General features: G+C 40.1%; 2 pseudogenes; both read left to right on the plus strand.

Annotated features, from left to right (window-relative positions):
• Nucleotides 1-455: 455 nt before the first annotated feature.
• Nucleotides 456-5,910, plus strand: LOC121016540 (zinc transporter 6-like; annotated as a pseudogene).
• LOC121016541 (zinc transporter 6-like) lies at nucleotides 5,900-6,560 on the plus strand (annotated as a pseudogene).
• The last annotated feature ends 2,379 nt before the right edge of the window (nucleotides 6,561-8,939 follow it).

Here is an 8,939-nt window from a genome sequence, read left to right on the forward strand (position 1 = left end):
TGTGTTGTGTGTATGTATCAGCCAGGGTTGGGGGGAGACAGGATCCGTTCTAAGCAGCCATGAAGTTATTAAACTGGACAGAAGTGTTAAGAATTTTCCTTCTTGTAATTAGAAGCACAGTGTTCTGGATGTCTATCTCTAGTAAACTGCCACAAAAGAACAATATGTCCTCATTTATGATGTTGGGAGTTGATGGGCTGAACTATGTGGTTGTCACATGTGTCCCCTCATGCAGTCGCCGCTGAAGGTGGTGCCATCAAAAAACTCTGCTGACCTTCTATCACTTGTATTGGGACGGCTGACTGAGCGGGGACGGTCCTCTGTGACCCCCCTCAGGGGACGAGCTTGACCTCCTCTGCAGCCTGACCATCTCCACAAAGGTGGGTTTCTTACATGGTGGCATAGAATCCCAAGAAATTCAAGGGCAGAAAACCTAGATCTTGATTCTTCAAGGGATGGCCATGAAAGGATTTGGGACCATCTTTAATCTCAGATACCATGCAGTAATGGTGCATTACTTTTGGGTAAGTTTCTTAGGAATATATACTGTGTGGGTATATATATACATAAATATAGATCCATGGACGTTCTGTGCTCCGCCATATGTAATTCTGTGCATGTGGTACCACTGCACTAATGGCATGTCCTACCCTTCATCCCCTCCTCACCACTGAACCAGCTGGCTATCATAATCCCCTGTATATCTATCTAGATGTAGATCTATTTGGAAATAGACACAGAACAATATGTTTTAGGTGAGATTGCTTAAATATTACTGATATAATGGTAACTTTAATGCAGTGGGGTAAGAACTTTTTATCCGGGGAATTGCTGGGATGGCATAATTCTTTGAGGAGGGGGCTCAGCAGGGAATGTATCTAAATGCTCACATAATCACGGAAATTTTGAGTATGGTAAAAATTTATGGATGATCTTAGCGTTTTCTCAGGATGAATGGATTTTTGGGGAAGTCAGAACTGCAGTGCTACAGACGCCAGTGGTTGCACTCGGACGGATGTGACGTGCAGTCTTGGCTCTGGTCTCATTTGCCGGGAGCCTCTGAATGTCGTCAGCTTCCGTTTCTCCTCCTGTGCCAGGGTTGCCTGTCTATCGCAGCATAAAAAAATACCCCAAAGCTTGGAGGCTGCAAACAACAAAGGTTTATTATGTCTGTGGACTGTGTGGGTTACCTGGGAGCTTTTTCTACCAATCTCCCTTAAATTTGCTTGGGCGCTGCTGGCTGGCCTGAGCCCTGGTTCAGCTAGGATGGATGAATTGTCTGCAGTCTGCACGTGGTCTTGCGTTGCAAACTTCCTCACCGCATGGCGATCTCTGGGTCCCAAACAGTGCAAAGGCAGAGATAGCAGTCCTGTTGAAATCTGGGCCCTGCGATGCACATGATGTTGCTTCTCCCGCCATCCGCTGATTAATAGACCAGGTTCATGGTGGGGCGAAAGAGGCTGCACTTCCTGGTGGCAGGAATTGCAAATGATACATAGCCAAATTTCCTCTTCTGGAGGCCCTAAAACCTCAAAATGTCAACAAAAAATAATATACGTGTTTAACGCAGTGCCTAGATTTTCAATGCGTTTTCCAACATAAAACTTTGGCTGTTCTTAGCATTTGTGATTGCTATTTCGTGAGGACTTCTCAGTGACTAGTCCCTGACACGTTCAGAGTTTGTAATGAGGCTGCAGGAGGCACAGCTGTATTCTCCTGACAGTGGCTCTGGCTGGTATGAGTTTCAAATGCACCTTTAAAGTTAAAGGTGATTGCGTTCGGGACTACCACCTTCCCTGTTCCTATGGCTGGTTTCCTCCTTTACTGCTCCTCATTTTTCTTTATAGCGCATATTCCCACCTAACATAAGTACGTCTTCATTTGTTTATTTCCTCTCTTCTTCACGAGATAAGGAAGTCTGTATGCTTGCTTTCCTTTTGGAACCTCAGGGACGAGAAACTGATGTCTGTCTGGTTGAAGGGGTGAATGAATGATTCCACCAGTTGCAAAACCCATACCCTGTTAACAAAGAGTGGGACAAGCAGTTGAGTATGACTGACATTGGTTTTATAATGCTGAGTGAGCAGAACTTGTTAAACCTCAGTAGCTTTTTTTTTTTTTCTTGGCTGAAATTTATATTTCCGAGAGTCTGCCCCACCTCCCAGGGCGGGGGGGAAGGGGGGGTGGGGCGGAAAACAACACCTACTGAACAGCTTACCATTCCTTTATCAGCATTTGAAACATTCCTGAAGTACAGCAAAATGCATTATAACCTCAGATAACTTTTTTTTTTAATACTGTGTTTTTAGCTCTTGGCTCAATGTCCCAGAACTTATATTCAAGAAATCCTACCAATCCTAACATGCCTTCTGAGGCTCCTCTGAAATACTGTAGAATAATAACTGATTTCTCTTTACAAACTTGTTTAAAGAGTCAGATTTAGAATAATTGTTTGAGTATCTATGAATGATGGTACTTTGTTATGAAGGACTTGGTTGTGTATCATAGTTAATTTGAAAATCAGCGTGGATTGCTTTACTTAAAATCCAAAGTGTAAACCTAAGAGGCTTCACGATGACATAAGATTATTTAAAAAAAAAACATTCTCAGTGGCAAACACTGTTTTACTAAAATCTGTCTCTTTAGATGGGAGAAAATGACCTAACGCAGAATGAGATTTCAAGACCAATATTGTATGAGTACCGTTTAAATCTGTTGTATTTAGTGGACACAAGTGAAGATAATTAAACTTTGGAATGCCAGTTAGACCTTTTAATTAATAAACATTGAACCTTTTTGTAAAGAACGTAATGTAAATATATACTTTTTTTTCCCGTGCATTTTTATTCCTAAGGGGTCTGGTGGGTTCTTTGAAAGTAAAAATGGTCTTTAGAGCCTGCCATCCTGGCATAATTAATATTATGCTGAAACAGTTCTTTCCGTTCATAAATGTATTTCTTACTTGATTTGAAAACAAAGCGATGAGGAAGGTAGAGCCTAAACAATTATCTGCATTTTTCAGGCAGAACTGCTGAGGTTCAGAGAATCTGTCACACATGCAAGGTGCACAGCTGGTGAGTAGTGGAACTAAGACTAGAGTCTGGGTGGTCTACGTTCTACTCCGTGAACTCCCCGACCATAACCACCACCTCTACAGGCACAACACTCATACTCAGATTCCATAAACTCCCCTCAAGACCCCTATGAAGAAGGTGCTATTAGCCTCATTTTTCAGATGGAAAGATTGAGGTTACAAGGGGGCACATAGCATGCCCTAAGGTCGTAGAACTAACAAGTGGCCGAGTGGATAAGTGAACCCCAGAAGTTTGTGCTTGTGATAAATGATCTTTCCTTTATGTTGCTTACTCTTCCTTGGTATGTTATGGGAATGTTCACTTCTCTTAGTGTTTCCACCAGCTTACCAGAACCATGGTTCCGCTAAGATTGAGGGCTTGAGTGTGTATGGACTTGTGTATGTACTGTCTCTATGTAACCTCATTCCTTCTGGTTATCCCTGTCTCTCCTGGTCTTGTTGTTTTTAAGCTCTGTACCAACTGGTACCAAATGGAAAATATCGATGTGCTATGGTGACATTTGCTCCTTTCCAAGTTCAAGGTGCTCACATTTTTATTCTGAATGAAATTATCGCATTGATTTTTCAAATCCTATAAAGTATGAAGCCTAGGACAGTGTGAGAATCCACCCTAGGAGCAAGGACTTTAAGATGATTTGTGACTGCTCTTCAAATGGAACAGAGGGGGGTTAGGAAGTATTTCCTGTAAGGATGATGCTGATTTTCATCGTTGTAAAAAATCTTGCCAGAATTGAAGCTATATTCATTCTTCACAAGCCAAAATACCTTCGTCATATATATGGGTGCTAAGAATTTTTTAACTCATCTTTCTGAGAGCTTATTTGGCCAAGAATTAGAAATAGAATGCATTTGTGAATAAGTGGATATCTGCTCCAATTCCTCAGTTCAAATTCCGTTGAAGACAGAATGAAATAGAGCACCCATAGTTCTGTTCTGGGGGCTGTGGATTGAATTAGAATGGAGATTGAAATAATTGTTGTCCTTAAAGGCAGAGAATCTAGTTCTTCGGCAAGAAGATAGGGATGTTTTCTTTTCCATCTACACTCCCTGTTCTATTAAGTGGTTACATATATCATTTCAATTACACTGGGATTGATAATCTAATTCCAATGTCAACACGTTAATTCTCTGACATTGAATTAGAAATAAGATGAGATTTCCTAAGAGCTTTTAGTAAAAGAATGCATCTGAAGCTTATGGACCTGAAAGGGAATGACTAGGACACTTCATGACTCAAATCATTTTTAATATAAATTATTGCTTACTTATCAGATATGATGTTTAAATAGTTTAATTGGAAATTCTTAAGGGGTGCCTGTGTGGCTCAGTCACTTAATCGTGATCCTCAGGGTCGTGGGTTCGAGCCCCACATCAGCTCTGTGCTGACAGCTCAGAGCCTGGAGCCCGCTTCAGATTCTGAGCCTCCCTCCCTGTCCCTCCACTGCTTGCGTGCTCACGTGTGCACTCTCTGAAAAATAAACATTTAAAAAATAAAAAATGGAAAATACCTTAAAAAATAATTTGGGTTTAAGAAAATGAAACATTATAGGAAACAAATGCTCATAAGGTGTCAGTATTCTAGCAGATAAGTACCTTGAGTCTATGTATTTTACACATGACATGATTTGCCTAACACATGCATTTGCTTTCCGTAAATGTACAGAATTGGTTTCTATCGTGTAATTCTTTGGCTCACTTGAGCTTTATCATAATAGCATGTCTTAAAAACTTCCTACATTAAGGGCATAGTTTTTCAGTCCGTGAACATGTCTTTCACAAGTGTCTTTGATCCCCAGTGGGGGGGCCCCAGTGCTACATTTCCACGTTGAAGAGGAGATTCCCAAGTCTGATCTGTCCTAAATCTTAATTCCATTTATCTCCTAACAAAATATCACAAAAACATTTCTACTCTCCAATGTTGGGATGCTGGCCGTAAGGAATGCACAGCTCCCAGAGCTTCTCCAACAGGAACTGTTGTTCCTCCTCACGGGGACGGTTCTTCCCTTTAGAAACCACGAGGTGTTTTTTCTGGTGAGTTATTCCAGGAGTGTAGACTTGTAACAGCTGACCGAAGGTCCTGGAGGAGATTGCTCTTCGGTGCAGTAAACTGAACGTACACCATCCTCCTGCTTATGGGGTGCGGGCCCACTAACAGGAGAGCTTTCCCTGCCCGCGTTTACTTTACCATCCAATCCTCTTAGTTGAACGGTGTGTTTGGTACGGCACTTACTGGGTCACGATGAGGAAACCCTGCCTCTCTGTTCACTTGGATTTGGAAGATGGGAAGTCTTGCCTGTATTTCCCTCTTCAGTCTTGGCACAAGTGGGAGCTCTCTTTATATTAAAAGAAAGAACACTTTTTGGAGAGGCTGCAGATACGCCTGGGGAGATCATTAGTAGGTACTTCAATGGCTCTTGCTTCAGGTTGTTCGCGGTGCTTTGTAATCAGAGTAAACCGTGTTAGGTCTTCGGGGCTGCTGGTACAACTTGGATTCAGGAGCGTGTCGCAGAGCGTAGTGGAGGCTTGTGTGGAATTATTCCGGGATGTAGCAGTATCTACCCTCCCTGAGTGAGTCTGTGTGTCTTGTTTGATCTTGCCGGAGCATTTGGTCTTTGTGTCACATATATGCTTGTTGAAATTTGTAATTATCTTGCCGTGGACTCCGTCTCTGCCATGTTTGTTGCTCTTGGACATTTGGCACCGTGTAGTCCATGAGCCTGTAGAGGCGAAGTATTACTGCAAACGACACTACCCTGTAGTAGTGGTCTGCTGGACAAAGTTACCGTGTGCAGAGGCAGAGTATGACTCCAGACAACACCACCCTGTAGTACTGGCCCATTGGACCCACTTACCATGTGCAGAGGCAAAGTATTACTCCAGACAACACTACCCTGTGTTACTGGTCCATCGGACAAACTTAGAGAGGTATCTACCTTGGGTGGAGTTTTAGAAGTCCGAAACGAGTATCTTGGGACCCTAGGTTTTTGGCCCCCTGGATCAGTGCATGTAAGAATTTGACAAGATGCAAATCAACAAATGGTTCTTGCTCAAGTGACCAACAGGCTTTACACTCTAGTGTCTACTTGCACTGTTCAGATTTTCAAGGATGATTGGATTAGACCTGCCTTACTCTCTGAGCCCGTTGAAGCCAATGTCCTAAACTTTTCAGATCCCGTAATTTTATACCTCCTTTAAAAGGTGCTAGTGATTCAAACCCTGTCACATTGACTCCTGCTAAAGCTAGTAGCCCACTTCCAGAATTTTCATTCAGCACTGCTGGAAAAAACATGAGTCCAGTTATTCCACCAGACATCCCAAGACCTTAGGGTTTGGGACTTAATCATGGACACACACCTTATAGTAGCATCCTTCATCAAGGACTTGAAGTTCCAGGATTCAGGACTGGTTTTACAGGTGTGCCAAGTCGACTGGAGCTAACAATACAATTGGACAAGTGAGACCATGATGTACTTATGTACTTAGGAATATTGATCCCTTGACTTCCAATTTATTTAGTATTCAACTGTGTATTGACTGTTCAATCATTTACTCTAAGTGTTAGAGAATAGTATGTTCAGGTTACATGAAATCAAGGAAAATTTTTGTAAAATTTATTTGGGGCTGCGAGAACCTTCTAAATATTAGGGTTTAAACATGCTTCCTTTAGAAAACATGTTTCTCTAAATTTGAATTTTGATTTTTTTTGGTTTTGCTGTTGATTGCAGTGTGATAGACATTATCTTGATAAGAGGAATACTTGAGGAAGCAGATCTGTCACATTATTAAATATTCTCTTCAGTGAAATTTATAAACATGCTTCTTGAATAATGACATACATTCTAGGAAAGGGGAAAAAAAAGTGTCCATTCTAAAAGTCTCTCTTATAGCTTTTCCAAACTTAATTGATACGTTTTTCTTTGAGGTCCTCCTGATTTATATCGTGCAAAGGAAAAGTAAAAGTTTTTATCAGAAATTCTAGAACATGTTCTGTCTAGCCTAGCTTAAAAGACTTATTGATTTTCTTAATAGTGTTTCTCATTAAAATATTTTGTTACATTTGTAAGTAGTTCTTAAAGTGTTTTATTTTGGTTAAATGAATAACAAATCCTTTGTTAATGAACAATGAAGGAATTCTAGTTTTCTGTATTACATTTAATCAAAGACCAACATTTAAAAAATGACATAATAGGGGCGTCTGGGTGGCGCAGTCGGTTAAGTGTCCGACTTCAGCCAGGTCACGATCTCGCGGTCCGTGAGTTCGAGCCCCGCTTCGGGCTCTGGGCTGATGGCTCGGAGCCTGGAGCCTGTTTCCGATTCTGTGTCTCCCTCTCTCTCTGCCCCTCCTCCGTTCATGCTGTGTCTCTCTCTGTCCCAAAAATAAATGTTGAAAAAAAAAATTAAAAAAAAATAAAAATAAAAAAATAAAAAATGACATAATAAAAAAAATACTGACATAATGATGGAACTTAAATTTTTTGTCACCCTTTTGATTGGCATTTTAATCTTAGCAAAAAATCAAATATATTGCCAAAATATATGGAATTCTATGTATAATATGGGATTTGGTATCTTTTCAAAGTTGCATAAACAGTTTGAGTTCATATTATGATTTTGCTGAAATAGACCTTAGTTTATAGAATACAGTATTGGGAGATCTGTAATGGTCAATTTCTAACTTACTTTGCTTTGTCAAAGTCATAAATTGTCTGATGAAGCTTGAGAATCACGTGGATTATTTTATTTTTTGTTTTGATTATTTTCCAAATGTAAATGTAAAGGACTTGCCAACATGGCCAGTATTACTTATAAAAAGTATCACAAGCAACGTTCACCAATTAAGACAAAAAAGAAAAAAAAAGGTTGGGGTCATATTTAAGGTAGTTTGTTCAATTGGATGAACCTAGAGAAAACCAGATGAAGGGAAGAAAGGGGAAGAGTTATTTAGTTCTTGCCAAAAACACAGATGATTCAGGTCAAATTCATTGGTTAATAATGATTCATTTCTCCATCGGATATGGGTGTTTAAGATTTCATTAATTATCAACCACAAATCAATGAGCGTTTTCATTTGAGATAGTAGTATAGGTTGCCTTTATGGTTAAATTAAAAAAAAAACCTGTAGCTGTTAAATTCAAACAAAATGAACTATAAACAATGTATCAAATCATACACTGATAATATGGAATGTGAGGAGTCCAAGTTTAAACTTTTCAGGTCTTCTCAAAATCTTACCAAAACTCCCAAAGGGCGTATTCAGGTAGAATTCTATTCTTTGTTTTTTTTGTTTTGACATTTTTATTTTTATTTTTTAAATGAAATTTGTCAAATTGGTTTCCATACAACACCCAGTGCTCATCCCAAAAGGTGCCCTCCTCACTACCCATCACCCACTGTCCCCTCCCTCCCACCTCCAGAATTCTATTTCATAGCTGGTAAGCAGAATGGTACAGTCCAAGACTGCCCTTGAATTCCCCTCCAGAGGAAATTACTTGCAGGAAATGCATACAAGTCAATGGGTTATTATTTGATAACCCATCACCTATGAAGAGAGCCATGTAATATATACAGCATATTATGAATATGAAAGATGCTGCACTCCTGATGATTTTTTGCATAATAACAGGTACTGAAATTGTTACATTTGCTATGATCTCATATGGTAAAAACAATTGCATATGTTCTTTTATGTTGTGTGCTATTTCAAGCATGCTGACTCCACAGTTCCCTCCGAACATAAATGTCTGGTTTCTCTAAATATAAGCAGGAGTGCCATGGGCTCTAATTGCCCTGAGCCCAATCAGGTATATTTTTAAGGGTAGGAAATCATTTAGGGCAGTGGGAGATG

The sequence above is a fragment of the Herpailurus yagouaroundi genome, unplaced genomic scaffold (genome assembly GCF_014898765.1).
Source record: "Herpailurus yagouaroundi ecotype Mexico unplaced genomic scaffold, PumYag 211, whole genome shotgun sequence".
Taxonomy (NCBI): Eukaryota; Metazoa; Chordata; class Mammalia; order Carnivora; family Felidae; genus Herpailurus; species Herpailurus yagouaroundi.